Raw genomic sequence first — 16,578 nt, forward strand, 5'->3', positions numbered from 1 at the left:
GGTAGACTTGTGAATTTTTATATTTCTGCAGTTATTTTAAAAATGAATTCTACTTTCTATCTCACTATTGTAAAGAATCAATTGTTATTTGAGGTTTTTATGCCTCGGTGCGCACTGGCCTGTGGCTCCAAAAACTGCACGGTCCTCCACCCACTGGTTGTAGCCATTGCCATGGCACTGGCACCTCACATCATCACCACTCTCCAATGCCTACATGGGCCTGGCAAAATTAGAACGATTGGAACCCTAGTGAGGGCAGTCATGTGACTGTCAGAGCAGCCATCCCATTGGCTGTGGCTGTGTGGGGTTTTTCTAGGGATTGGGGGAGGAAAATTGGGCATTCTAGCTGGATGCTGGAACAATAGGAGTTCTGCTGTATATTCTCAGCTGATTCCTGGGCAGTGGTATCTTTAGAGGTTGTATAATTTCTCTTTCCCCATTTTATTTCCTTTCCCTTGTTCCTACTGATCCTGTTTGTGTTTCTTTCTTTTTTTTTAATTCATTTTTGTTCAAATAAATCCTGTTCTGTTTTGAGGGAGGCTGCCAGTCTCCTTCCTTGCCCCAATATTGCATCAAGCCACTTAGCTAACACTCCACAATTAAAAATTGGTCCCTACACTATCAGGATTTGTTGGTAATATATAGAAAAGCTAATGATTTATATCAGTTTCTTGTACATCCTGTCACTTTGCTAAAGGTGTTAATTGGTTCGACTCTTTTTTTTTTTTTTTGCAATTGATTCTCTAAGGTATATCATATAATTTGTAAAGATCAATACTTTTGTTTTTTCACTGCCTATTTTTATTCTTCCTTTTTTTCTTGTCTTATTCCTATAGCTAGCATATCTAATACAATATTGAATAATAATGTTGATAATGGATATCTTTGCCATATCCCTGATCTTTATGGTAAGGCTTCCAGTTTATCCACATAAGCTATAATACTTGCTTTTAGTTTTAGGTAGATACTACTTATTATATTAAGAAAGGCTCCTTTGACTCCTATTCTTTCTAATGTTTTAAATAGACATGTGTGCTGTGTTTTGTCAAAAAGATTTTCCTTCATCTATTAATATAATGATTTCCAATATTTCTGTTATTTATATGGTCAATTATGCTTGTAGTTTAATATTGAACCAGTTCAACAGCAGCACTGGTATCGATACCACCTATTCAGATGGTATGAACTTTCTGATATATTGCTATAATCTCCTTGCGAGTATTTAATTTTTTGCATCAATATTCATTAAGGAAAATGATCTATAGTTTTCTTTTTTCTGTTTTTCCAATCCCTGATTTATATATAAAAAAAAATACTTCTGTTTTAAAAGGAATTTGGTAGGTCTCCTTTCCTTACTTTTCAAATAGTCTATATAGTGTTGGGATTTATTGTTTCTTAAATGTTTGTTAGAATTCTCTTGTAATTCTTCCTGGTAATTGTGATTTGTTCTTTGGGAGTTCATTGATGATATGTTCAATTTATTCTTTTAAGAGATGGTTATCTAAGTATTCTATTTCTTCTGTCACTTTTGACAATTTATAATTTAGTAAATATTAATCCACATTGTCAGTTTTACTGGCACATATTTTTGGCAAAATAACCCCTAATAATTGGTTTAATTTCATCTTTATTGGTGGAATATTCACCTTTTTCATTTTTCATACTGTAAATTTGGTTTTATTATTTCTTTTAATCAAATTAAACATTGGTTTATATATTTAAAAATTTTTTTTCATAAACCAGATCCTAGTTTTATCTATTCAAAGTTTTTGGAGGGTTCTTTTTACCTTCATTTGTATTAATTTTTCCTTTGATTTTCAAGATTCCCATCATGGCATTTAATTGGGGATTTTTAATTCTTTTTCTACTTAGTTACATTCCCAATTCTTTGATTTGCTTATATTCTCTCTCTCTCTCTCTCTCTCTCATTGATGTATACATTTAGAGATATAAATTTTCCCCTTCGTATTGCTGTGGCTGCATCCCACATGTTTTAGAAAGTTATCTCATTGTAGTCATTCTCTTTAATTTATTTTTTTATTTATTGTTTTATGATTTGTACTTTGAAAAACTCATTCTTCAGAATTACATTCTTTTTAGTTTCCAATTATTTTTAAGTTCTTCCATGGTCCTTTTAAATTGCACTTTTCACTGAATTATGGTCTAAAAAGAGTACATTTAATATTTCTAATTTTCAACATAAACTTGCGAGGTTTTATGCCATAATTCATAGTCAATCTTTATGAATGTGCCATGTATGGCTGAGAAAAATATATATTGCTTTTATTTCTATCCAGTTTTATCTTGAATTCTATCATATTTAACTTTACTAAGAATGTATTTATATACTCAACTTATTTCTAATTTATTTAATATTCAGATTAATCTAGCTTTAAAATTTGGAAGGTTGTGGCCCACTATTAGTATATTTTTACCACCTTATCCTGTAACTCATTTAACTTTTCATTTAAGAATTTGAATACTATGCCATTTGCTGCACATATGTTTAGTATTGTTAGTATTTCATATGGAATCTTTTAACAAGATTTAGTTTCCCTGCTTATGTCTTTTAATTAATTCAATTTCATCTTTGCTTTGTCTGAAATCACAATTGCCGTGCCTTTCTTTTTTCTTTTTCTTTTTCTTTCTTTTTACTTTGACTGAAGAAGGAAAGATTCTGTTTCAGAATGTGTGTGTGGGTGTATGTGTGCTTTCTTTTTCAAGTGTTTTTTTTTTATAAAGAACATATTGTTGGGGCAGCTGGCCTTGGGCAAATCACTTAATCCTTATTGCCCCACAAAAACAAACAAACAACACCCCCACAAAACAAAACAAAACAAAACAAAACAAAACAAACAAACAAACAAAAAGAACATCTTGTTGGATTCTGGTTTCCAATCCATTCTGCTATATGCTTCCTCTTTATAGGTGTATTAATTCCATTCACATTCACAGTGATGAGTACTAATCAAACATTTTCTTCCATCGTATTTTCTTCTCTTTATCCTTCTCTCTCTTTCTCTCTCTCTCTCTCTCTCTCTCTCTCTCTCTCTCTCTCTCTCTCTCTCTCTCTCTCTCTCTCTTTCTCTCTCTCTCTTAATCTGGTTCCTCCTATAAAGTCTGTTATCCTTCTGAATACTGCCTTCCTCTATTTTCACTCCCTTTTAATCACCTCTTGCTCTTTCATATCCCCGTTGCCTGCCATTCTCTTCTTGGGTAAAATTAATGTGTGTGTGTGTGTGTGTGTGTGTGTGTGTGTGTTAGAAAATGATGACAGATAATACAGGATAAAGGATTGGGTGATAAGGAGATAGTAAATGAATATTGAAGTGTTTTTTGATGAACTTAAGTCATTTGACCAATATGAATTACATCATCTCAAGAATAGTTGTGTGATTGCTGAACCATTCTTAGTGATATTTGAAAGATCATGGCAAACAGCATAACTGGAAGGACTGGAAAAAGGACTAATGATCCCTGAAGCATACCATTGAAGACCCACATCCAATTGGACATAGAACTATTATGGTATGGACTATTCTTTGGACCCAGGCACATAACAATTCTAAAAGTCCTTAATTATACTACTTTCTAATCTAGATCTTTCTATCTTTTATACAAGAATATTATGGCACACACACCCCATGCAGGAGGATTAAGAAGTATAATCATTCCACATTGTGTTAATTTACTGTGCTGTGATTGTCCTAGTTGCAGGGAGATACTTCCTACATGCAGAGTATCCTATTGGATTGCTTTAATCATTTGTGTTCCCATTTGGGGTTGTCATGGCAAAGATACTGGAGTGGTTTGCCATTTGCTTTTCCAGTTTATTTTACAAATGGAGCAGCTAGGTGGCACAGTCGATAGAGAACTGGCACTGGAGTCAAGAGGATCTGAGCTCACATCTCACCTCATACATTTACTAACTTTGTGACTCTGGGCAAATCACTTAAACCCAATTCCCTTAAACATCCTGGGCCACCTCCAGCTGTCCTGATATATATCTTGCCACTGAACCCTGATGACTCTGGTGGAGAGAGTGAGGTTGGTGATGTTTCACAGCCCTCCCTCACTTAAGTACAATTCACTTTAAGTCATGACATCATTCTGATGTGATGGTCCTTTTCCAGAACAAAGGACTAACAACAACAACAAAAACAATTTTACAGATGAGGAACTGAGGCAAACAGGGTTAGGTGACTCGCTCTGGTTCATACAGCTAGTAAGTGCTTATGGCTATATGTGAACTGATAAAAATGAGTCTTCCTGAATCTAAACCCACTACTCTATCCACTGAGCAACCTAGCTGCCCCTATGCAGGAGAAAGAGTGAATTACTTCCTGTTTCCCTTGCCTATCTTCTGGCTTGACTTACCTGCTGATATAGGAGACAAATGATATTCCATAAGCTCTCCCCAACTGGTATTCTGCCTGAGCAGTGTAATACTGAGAGGCTACCCCCACCTGAATTTGAAGCTCCTAGAGGTGTAGATAAAAGTACTAATTTCATTTTTAATGGTTAACAAACTCCTACCAGTCCTGTCTTGTCCATCTCAGTGATCCTGAACCCCTGGCTATCATCATTCAATCCCTGTTCTCCATGCCAAATTGCCTGCTCCCATATTTCTATTACCTTTAACTTTCCCCCACTATGCCAAGGTGCTTCATAAAATCTCCCTATGCCCTCTATCATATTCTATGGGATTTGAGCTTAGTAGTGATAAGCTTGCTACTAATACTCAACAAATTTTAGTAACTCCATATCACCTCAAGGATCCAAAGCCCTTCATGAACTGCACCCTTCACTTTCCCTATCTTCCTATAGTATCTTCTACCTCTCTCTAAATCCTCATATACTCCCCAATCCAATGATACTGGCCTTCTTCTTGTTGATTGAATAAGACTCTCCAGCTGCTAAATCTGGGCATTTTCATTGGCTCTCTCCCCTGCCTGGAATTTCCCACCCCCTTGTCTGCTTTCTGGCTCCCCTGGCTTCATTCAAGTCCAAGCTAATATTCCACCTTCTATAGGAAGGCATTTTCTATTGTCCCTTTATTCTTGAACTTTCCATTCCCCTGTTTATTATTTTCAATTTATCTCATTCATAATTTATTTGTAAATAGTTATTTGCATAATGCCTTTCTTCATTAGACTGTGAGCTCCTTTAGAACAAAAGCTGTTTTTCTTTCTTTTTATCCCACTTATTTATTGACTAATTCAAGCAAATTATATGAATTGTTAATTGAGGTATATGTTGAATCAACTAATAAATATTCTTATTATTGTCCCCTGTTGTACTTAATGATATAGTCAACACTCACTTGTCTGGAATTTTGAAAGGGAAAATCAAGAATATCACTTTTAAAAAATGCTACCCTTTCCCAAATGGCTGGGAAACTATCATTTTTGTCACTACCATCTTCTCTGTCATTCTGGCTAGTTAGTTGCACAATAACAAATATGTTCTTGTTTTCTTGAGTTGCAATAATAGAAATGTCTTCAGAATGAGGGAATTGTTAACTCCACTTTACTTTTTCTTGTCAGATCACTTCTGGAGTATTATGTGACGTTCTGGGTGCCACATTCTTGGAAAAATTTGATAAGCTGGAGCACATCCAAAGGAGGGACAGGAGAGTCAGGAAATGTAAAAATAAGTTTTCAGAGCACTGGTTTAAGGAATGGGAGTAGCTTGGAGAAGAGAAAAATTCAAAGAGAATGATGGTTATCTGCAATTATTTGAAGGGCTGTCATGTGGAAAAAGGATTAAGTTCATTCTAAATAGCTGTAGAACCATGCTCTCCACAGTGGATATGTAAGCCAAACCATTTGGTGCACTAATGTACCATTTGGTGTAATAGAATTTCTATTGTTATTTGTCATCTAAAAATAAGAAAGAAATTATGTTTCCTAATATTTAGCATAAGAATTGACCCTTGCATTCATACTTTGTCCATATATCAGACCATAACATGTCATATATCATACAAAAAGCTATCCTGAGGAAAGAGTAGGAGTTCCAGAGAAGAGAGGAGTTTTCAGTGACACCCTTTCTTATCCATTCCATTTCAGGATATTGTGACATATTACAGCTTATATTGGCCCAGTTAATTCAATTTGTGGGTTATGTAATCTACTTTTAACTCAATAATCTCACAAAATGGACAAGGGGCTTAAAAATATCCTTGCAAAGAAACCATGGATTGCAGAGAATATTAATACTGTGAACACAATTGAAAAGCAAGAAAATAGGAGAGCTGACATTTTTCTTATTCTTAGTGTGAACTTTTCAGCAACCATATTCCAAAGTAAATAAAAATAAAGAAACAAACAAAATGATGACCTAATCCAATCTGGCAAGGTAATCTAAAATATTTGAAATGATCAAGAATGTTGTTTAAAATATGAATGTAGATAGACAATTTAAAAAATAAAACTTGTCCTGAATTTATAGTTTGTCGTGAGGCCAACAAAAATAACAACACAGTATAAGAACCAGGGCTTTGTCACTGAAAGCAGTGTTACCTATAAAATATCCTATGTACATACTTTACAAATTTGGATACTGGATTTTTAAAATTAGTCTCAAGATCTGCTGAAAGAACAACAGAATGACATTAGGGAAGATGGAAATTTACTAGTTTAATTTGAACAGACCTATGTATAATTGGTGGATAGGGTTGAAAAATGAGTAACAGATTTAGTAAATACAGCAAATTGTGTACTTCTTCCATTTGAATTTACATGTCATTACAAAGAAATTTTTAGCTATGATTACCTTGAAATCTAAACTGAACTTCAACAACAATTTGGCATAGTGCCTGGGACATAGTAAGGACTTAATGAACACTTTATTTACTTGACTTAACTCACATACTATGTTTTCTAGAGTCCAGGGAGCCCTTTGTACATGAGGTTGAAGTGTGGTAATGATACTTTGTGCTAAGTTCTTATATCTTGTACTCTATTTTAAACAAATTTTCCCTACTGCTCTTATGTCATATGATTAATTATGGCTTCCCAAGGGAGGATCAGAAGAAGAAAAAATGATTGTGAGTACACTGAATAGATTATTAACCAAATTTGTTCCAAGAGTCTGCATGTGGCAATGAAGTGATTTAAGAATAACCTGATTCTGGAGGCTTTTAATACATGGTTTCGTTTTCCCTTTTTAGAAATGTTATAGAGGGAGTTCATGCTCCTTGGAATGACTGAACTAGATTACATTCAATACAATTAAGGAAGAGGGAATTTTATTATATTTCTTTTTTTCTTTTCTTTTTTTTTTTTTTGCAGGGCAATGGGGGTTAAGTGATTTGCCTAGGGTCAAACAGCTAGTAAGTGTCAAGTGTCTGAGGCTGGATTTGAACTCAGGTACTCCTGAATCCAAGGCCGATGCTTTATCCACTGCACCACTTAGCTACCCCAAATTTTATTATATTTCAAGGATCACTGAGAGATCCAATATCATGATCTATTCATGACTGACATTTATACAACACTGAAGGATACATGATTGTCAAACCTTACAATTTACTTGAATTGTATCTTCTTTCACAGCTCTTTATTGAAAACAAAGCATTCCATTCTGAACCCAACTATAACAATACAAACACAGGGAGCTTCCCCGCTCTGCTAATGATAATACTTTACTCTGAATGTTTATATATGTGAATGTCAGAAAGGGATATACTATCCTGATAATTTGTATATTATCAGAAGTGAGGGGAGGGAGCACTGGGGGCAAACAGTAATTTCATGTATGTATCTAGTTTTTCTTTTAATATCTTTGCTGTCTTGATTCCTGATATGAATCTGGGAAAAACCTGAATGCTTAAAGAGGAGGTGGGGTGGGACATTGAGATTGCACATTTATCAGTTGAAAGATGCAAAGACTTCATTTTACATAATGAACTGGTACATTTAGCCATTTACAAGCATGTAAACCTTTCTTCCCCTCCACAATAGGATTCTCAGTCTTCTCTTCATTTCTAACTAGTTCTGTTTATATGCCATATTACCCTCTCTAATTTGCTTTTATCTTTTCTTTATTTTGCAGTGTCTCAGAACATGTCTCTTTAAGACAAGTTAATTTAGCCAATTACTCTAGTTTGGTTGAAGATAAAATCTTTAATTTATCCAGACCTCTCTTTATTCTTTCTAGGATTCTCTTTTCCATTAATTTCACGAAACATTGTAATTCTCCAGTTTAGGGAAAAAGTTAATTTCATCTACAAACATGCTTACACATACACATTCAGATACAAACATACACTCATATATTGTGTCACCTTTTTTTTTTTAACACAGAAATTCAAGTCATAAGTCCCTTTCTTTTTATGGAGATAATGTAAATTTAGTTCTTCCAGGTTTACAAATGGCTTTATGCATTATCTTTTGTGATCATCAGAAAGGCCCTGTGAGGCAGTGATTGCATGTATTCCTATCCTCATTTTGCATCCAAACAAAATGAGACTGAGAAAGATAAAATGACTTCCTCAAAGTCATAAGATCATAAACTTGGAAGGCATTTCAGATATCCTTTGTCCAACATCTTAACATTACCAACAAGGGAACCAAGGCCCAGGATAAGTAATTTTCACAAGATCACATTGTTAATATGTCAAAGACAAAATTTGAACTACAGACAGCTGATTCCAGAATCTGTGACTTTTATGCTATATATTGATTTCTTTTTGTGAGGCAATTGGGGTTAAGTGACTTGCCCAGTGTCACACAGCCAGTAAGTATCAAGTATCTGAGGTCTGACCTGAACTCAGGTCCCCCTGACTCCAGGGCTGGTGCTCTATCCACTGTGCCACCTAGCTGCCCCTGTACTATATATTGATATGAAGAATTGGCAAAGGCAGGAATGGGACCTGAGTCTTCTGAAAACAAATTTCATAGATATTTTCAATGCACCATTAGTTTACAATAGGATTTTAGGGTGAGAATTGGGTATGTCCTTCATAGATAAGAACATCTTAAACATGATATATTATGTTTTTACACATAGAACAAGGGAGTAAATTGGTCTGTGCCATTCGGATTAAAAATTAACCTGCAGGAGCAGCTAGATGGCACAGTGGATAAAGCACTGGCCCTAGATTCATGAAGATTTGAGTTCAAATCTGGCTTTAGACACTTGACACATACTATCTGTGTGACCCTGACCTAGTCACTTAACCCCCATTTTCCCAGGAAAAAAAAGGAAAAAAATTAGCCTACAAGGGTTTTTTTGGATTTGATCCTTATTATTGCAAATATTTCTAAAATAAATTGGCCTACTTAACTTTCTTAAGTACAGTATCATGAATATAGATTAACCTTTCTTTGATGATTCAGGATTTTTAGTGCTTTAGCCTTACTATTCTGAACATGAAATTTCATTGTATATTATATATGTGCACGTATGTGTATGCATATACATAACACATGCATACATAAACACTTATACATATATGCACATACATGTGTATATATGTGAATATGTGTGTATGCATGTGCATATATATGTATGTATGTATGAAATCATTACTAAGTAGAAAAATAATGAACTATACTGAAACACTTTGATCTAATTCTTTCTCTTCCAAGAATATTTACATGATACTGGAAAGCTCATTGGCTTCCTTTATGTCTCTTATCCAAAATGGAAAAAAAAAAGGCATACTCATGGGTGATATTGTATAGATAATGGATAAAATTTTAAACTATAATCAAGGTTTAGTCTTTGGGTTTAACATCATTTTAATTTATTGACTTGGAGTTAACAAAATAGCATTATTTTTCTCTGTATGCAAATGGAAATTTTCCATAGGAGGCATTGGGAAATAATAGAAAGAACATTACAATAACAGTCAAGAGAATGGACCTACTTTCCTGATTATCATCACTTACAAATTGAATAACTTCAAGAAAAAAGCTTAACTTCTATGAACTTCAATTTACTCATCTATAAAATTAGAATAAATTCTATTCTAAATAAAGAAAAGTAGGGGGCAGCTAGGTGGCACAGTGGATAGAGCACCAGCCCAGGATTCAGGCGGACCTGAGTTCAAATCCAGCCTCAGACACTTGATACTTACTAGCTGTGTGACCCTGGGCAAGTCACTTAACATTGATTGCCCTGAAAAAAAAAGAGAAAAGTATCTGATCCTAAGGGATAACCCTCAATAGTTATTATATTTTTGGCTAATGTACTAATTTACAAATTTTACTTTAAGTAAATATGCTAAATAAAATTGAAGTATGTTTCATGCCTAGATTCCCCAAGAATTTGGCAAAAAAGTTACCAACCCCTTCTTAGACATTCAACATACAGAATGGGTTTTTAGTAAGAGATAGACAATTACTTTTATCTCAGAAAAGGTGCAAAATGTAGACTCACAGGAGATTATGAAAAAATATATAAAAAGCACTCAAATATCCCTTTAAATTCTGAAAAGAGGGTAAAGGTCCTTTGAAAGGTTGCTAGTCTTCCCATTCACCTCAGAATTTCCCACATGAACCACTCATGGTAATAGACTTGCCATGGTTCAAATCCCTTGAACCCCCATCACTTTAATCCTGCAGCTGGAAGGTAATCCTTTGTTACCAATCCCCTTCTCTTTTTAGGAGACTTGTGGCTAGATAATTAAACTCAGGAGCTTTTCATTTCTTGTAATCTCACAAACTTTCATGGAAATCCCATTGTTAGGCACTCTATTCTCCTTTCTTTACTAAGAAAAGTAATTAGAAGGACAAAATCTATCCAGAAAACCAAAGCCTATGATCTGTCCTGTCAGGCCAATGGGGCAAGATTGGTTTGTCCATTTACATTTCTCTGACCAATCACCATTCTTTTTTTGGCTCTTTCAGAGAAGCAGGGGGAAGCAATACCCAGTTCCTCAATCTGCTTTCTTTGAATCTTATAAGTATAAGGAAGAGGAAAGATACCCAAAAGGAAAGTATGTTCCATTTGCATTTTATGAACTACACAGAAAAAGGAAGCTCTTCCCATAAAAGTATTCTCCCTTGCCTCTCAGTTGCCAATAATGTTTGGAGATAGCCCACATCATTGGAGACCAATGAGAAGAGTTCCTTATGTGCAATCAGCAATATGTTACATTGAAATTCTATCTTCATGAAAAATACTATCCAGAAACATGCATAGGTTCTATACTCTCAAGTTGATGAGGGGATTTATAACTTTGATAAGCCTCACTCCTCTACCATACCCCCCCAAAAAACCAAAAATTCCCCTTATAGTATGCTTGGTGGCACAGTAGATGAAGTGGTGAACCTGGAGTCAGGAAGACTGAGTTCAAATATAGACTCAGACACTTACTAACTATAGGATCCTGTACAAGTCACCTAATCTCTACCTGACTCAGTTGTCACATCTGTAAAATAGGGATAACCGTAGCACTTATCTTCCAGAGTTGTGTTAAGGATTGAATAAGATAACAATGAAGTGCTTAGTACAGTTCCTGGAACATAGTTAGCATTGTATAAATGTTAGTTATTTTTATTGTTATCATTATTATGTCAATTTAAAGACATAGGAAATTAAATGAAATAACTTCAATACATAAAGAAGATGCAAAAACCCCACAGAATTTGGAAAAAATGATAAAAAATTCCACTAAAATGATAACAAAATATAAAATGTGTGCAAATTATCCAATGAAAACATGCAAAAATATAATATAATTACAATAAGAAAATCTACATATTTAGAATAAAGAAAATAATAAGAGGGATTTTCATGGTGCATCATTGGTTCACACCCATACAATAAACATTTGATACTATTAATAAACATATGTTAAACTTGCATAAATAAAACAAGAAAATATAGAGAAGAAATTGCAATGTGGAAAAATATGCAAAACTATAACCAAAAAGTTTGATATCAAAAGCATATAATGGGGCAGCTAGGTGGCACAGTAGATGAAGCACTGGCCCTGGATTCAGGAGTACCTGAGTTCAAATCTGGCCTCAGACACTTGACACTTACTAGCTGTGTGACCTTTGGCAAGTCACTTAACCCCCATTGCCCCACACAAAACAAAAACTAAAAAACAAACAAAAGCATATAATAAATTTGCACAACAATATTTAGCAGTACAAAACCAACAACCTGCATCTAAGTGGTCAAAGTATATGAAGAGAATTTTTGAAAGATAAATAACAATGTAAATGATCATTTAAAAATACATTCCAAATCATTATTGGGAAGCGATATAGACGTTAACACAACTATGGTTTTTAACCTCCTTGCAAATTAGCCAGATGGAAAAAAAAATGGTAACAGACAATATCAAAGTGCTTGTTGGAAGACAGGTACACTAAAGGACTTTTGGTGAGGCTAAGAATTGATCCAGCCATTCTGAAAATGAATTTGGAACTGTTTTAAAAAAGTGACTACCCTGCCTATACCCTAATACTCATAAATGCTAATATTGAGTATATGATTCAATGAAGCCAAAGAGACAAACCAAAGTCCAATACACACCAAATATTTAAAGCATTGCTTTTGTGGTAGCAAATGACTACAAACAAAGATGTCACCCATTAACTGAAAAATGGCATATCAATGAAATGAAGTATCATATTTTAGTAAGAAATTATCATTATGAAGAATTCATAGAAATTTGGGAATATTTGCATGAAATAAAGGAGAGCAGAAAAGTTGAAACAAAAAAGAATACATACAATAAGCTCAACAACTTTAATATGATTACTTAAATTTAACTCCAAATAACTGGGAAAAAATAAAGGGAAAAGCAGTGTTAGAGAGCTAGGACTCAGAAAGAATTCAGTTTATATCCCTTGCGAAAAGTAACCCTCTCTTCATGTCCTTCCTCTGAAACATACCAGCTGTGTGATCCTAGACAAGTTGCTTTACCTCTCAATGCCCTCAGGAAAAATGTCTAAGGCCATATATTACAATACAGTCACCTCTCTGTTTTGGCAGATGGAATTTTCTCACGGGAAATTGCCTATACCAATAAAATCAAAATCGACACCAAAGAAGAAAAAGAAAAATCAATGAAAGTTTGGCCACCCTGCCACCACCCAAAAAACTCAAGGTAAATGAATCATAGCTCCTTTCAGAGCATAGGGATTGATGGGTAGTAAGAATCATGTGTAGATTTTGGGAAGTGGTCACTGGAGCAAGTGTTTTTATTTCATTGAATTTCAGTATTACAGGAGAAGATCAATGCATTTTACGTGAGTTTACAAGAAAAAAGGAGTGTTCTCTCTCCCCACATATTCATTACTGTGATGCCACAAAAAGTACAAAAAAAAAACCAACCCAAAAACAAAACCCTACACTATTTATGGGTTGAGAAAAACAATAGGATAGGATCAATTGACATTTGCCTACAAAAAGAAACAAAGAAAGAAATAATTCCAATGAGAGTATGAAAGAATTAATGACTAACATGCTGAGGGCATTTCCAAAGAAAATCATTGATCTAGTCTATAGATTTGTTTGACTGCAAGTGGTCAGGAATAGACAGATCACATACCAAAGATTGCACTCCGAATTGCTATAGCACTAAGAAAGGAAACAAAAGTTTGGAATTTGAGATACCAAAAATCAAAAGAAAATTATTTACATCCAAGGATAATGTATTCTTCAAAGTTATGCAGAATTATATATTGAAAATTCAGACTTTTAACTGACTTAAGAATCACCAAACACTCCTACTGTGAAATCTAGAGTTAGGCAGGGACTTTGAAATGCAAAGGCAATGGAGAAAAGAAATTTGTGCAAGTGAGATTTCTTCTCAGTTCCAATGTGTTGATAAGAAGAATAAAAAGTGTGTCTTGCAAACAAGCTCTGGGCTTTCTTGTTTCAAAATAAGTATCCCAGAAAAGGAGGAAGGGGAAGTATAACTATTTTTTTTTAAATTGGTACTTCACAAAAGACAGTCATTCAAATATGAGGTTATATATTGGGTGGAATGATTTATTTAGGACAGTAGGAATTAGATAAGGAGAAATCTAAAGAGCAGTGACTTAGTAATAGAGTTCTGAGGAACAGGAAGGATTGAGATAAAAAAGGAATTATTTCAAGAAAAACTAATTATAGGTATAGAGGAAAATTTTAAAGAAAAGTGCAAGCTTATGCAGGTAATGAAAGGACTTACATGAACTTCTGCATAGTGAACTGAACAAAACCAGGAGAATGTTGCACACATTAACGGAAATATTTCTTAATGAATTGTGAATGATTTAGCTATTCTCAACAATGCAATGATCTGTGAGAATTGGAATGGCACCTCCTGCTGGGAGGGACATTGTGAGTGCTAGCCATGAAAAGAAAGCATGTGACTTTAGCATCCGGAAATGACATTTTCTGGGGTTTCTCAGCCTTAGGAAGTGATATTTGCCACTCCTGGGTCCTGCCAATCAATCAGAGCTACCAACCAATTAGCTTGGAGCCGTGTGTGTGGGTGGCCCTGTTTCCAGTGTCACAGGAGGATTCTCGGAGGAACGAGGCCTTTTCCATTCCTGATTTGGGCTTGGCAGGAGGACAGATGCTGGGCTCTCTTAGAGATAGTTAGATGAAGTTTTCTTTTTATCTCTCTCACTCTCTTCACCAACTTCTGATGCACTTTAAGAAATACTTAAGGTCTAAACTCTTGCTAAAGCTTCTAATTTAAGGTGACCACTCATTAGATCTTAGCAATAACAACTAGAATTTTAGGCCCTTACAGATTGGCAACCAGAAAGGGACTGCTGGATCCTCTGATCTTCTGATCTTCCAGTTGGGTAAGGATTTTCCTCTATTTCCCATGTGCTTTCTCTTTAAGTTTTAAATTAGTCCCTACTTTACCTCTTAAGTACCCTTTTTCTAATTTTAGCCTCTTATTTACAATGGATCAAAAAAGCCTTCTCTCCTCTTGTGGCTATTTACCCAGGCCAAGATTGACCTTGTTTTTATGCTTGGTCCTTATGAATTGAGAATGTTCTATTCCTATTTTTATTTTTATTTTTACTTTTCTTTGTGTTATAGTAAGGACATTTGTTAATTACAGGAAGGGGATTGATGATAGTATATTTCATATCATTCGAGGCTCCCCCCTTGAGAAAATAATCACAGAATGGGACTCTTATAAGCCAGCCACGACAAAAGCAAGGTTTATCAAACTGTGTTTCATGTGGCATAAAAAATATTCTATCTTACCAGAAAACAAATGGTTAGAGAATGGATCTTTTGACTACTTAACACTGAAAACTCTACAAATGATCCTGCACTTTGAGTCCCCCAAAGATTTAACTTATTGAAACATCTGGAATGTAGCAAGTAAGGAATTGACCAAAAAGGGAGAAAAAGAGGAGAACTCTGAGCCTGAACATGAATGTAAGCCTGTCTCTCAGGCAGAAACATCAATCCAATCAAGGAAATAAAAAAGGAAAAGGTGAAAATTCATGTTTAAAGGAGACAGAGAGGATAAATATCTTTCCCCTTCAAGAGATCCCCACCCATGATAAAAGGGATGTTGTAGTAAAGCTTAGGAGATATGTACCTTTTGGCCCAAAAGATTTAGGTTTATGGAAACGAGAAATTTCTAACTTTGATGAGGATCCCACAGCAGTTATCAGCCACTTTAGGGCAATTTTCAGAGGATATCAGCCCACTTGAAATGATGTTAATGATCTCATGGAAACTATATTATCACAAGGGGAAAGAACTGATATAATAGCTGCAGCAAATAACCTGGAAGCCATGGAAAAGTTTGATATTGGGTGGCCTATTCAAGACCCTGACTGGGACCCCAATATCCCTGAGAATTTTGATATGTTGAAGAATGCATGGAAAACATTGTTGAAGTCAATGGAATCCTGTGCTAGAAATACTGATAAAGGCAAAAACTTAGAGATACAGTTCAGGGACCTGATGTGTGACCTAAAAGATTCTATGACAGGTTACGTAAGCATACCAGGCAATATGCTAGACTAGACCCATTAGACCCTAGAGATGCCTATGTTATCTGCTCTCATTTTATACACCAGTCCTTACTAGAAATTTGGAAATATTTTGAAAGGCAGTGTCCAGGTTGGAATAGTTTGAGTCCTGACAGACTTAAAAAAAAATAGCAACATATATTTATGAAGGAACTGAAAGGGAAGAAAGGAACAGGTGAGTCATTTTAGCTCCAGTACAGGAAATAATGAGGCAGCAAGGCTGGGCAGTTGAGAATCACTATCAACCCCAATATCACTATGAACCCCCTAAATTTTGCCAGTACTGTCATAAACAAGGACACTTTATGTGATCTTGTAGAATTATGAAACGAGAACAAAACAAAAACAGATATAGTTTCTCTCAGAGGAATACAGAGAGGCAGAACCAAAATAGAGATAGATCTTTTCAAGCGAGTACAGACAGACAGAGGCAAAATAGAGCCTTTCAGAGAGATATAGATGAGCAGAGTGAAAACAGTTACAGGCACTCTCAAAGGGGTACAGATCAGAGAGATATAGAAGATTGATGGTGTATGAGGGGGGAAAGGACAGTGGAATCTAAAGATTTTACCTTTGCAGACCCTGAAATTTTTAGCCCTTGTGGAAATTTATT

This window comes from Dromiciops gliroides, chromosome 5 (genome assembly GCF_019393635.1).
Source record: "Dromiciops gliroides isolate mDroGli1 chromosome 5, mDroGli1.pri, whole genome shotgun sequence".
Classification (NCBI taxonomy): domain Eukaryota; kingdom Metazoa; phylum Chordata; class Mammalia; order Microbiotheria; family Microbiotheriidae; genus Dromiciops; species Dromiciops gliroides.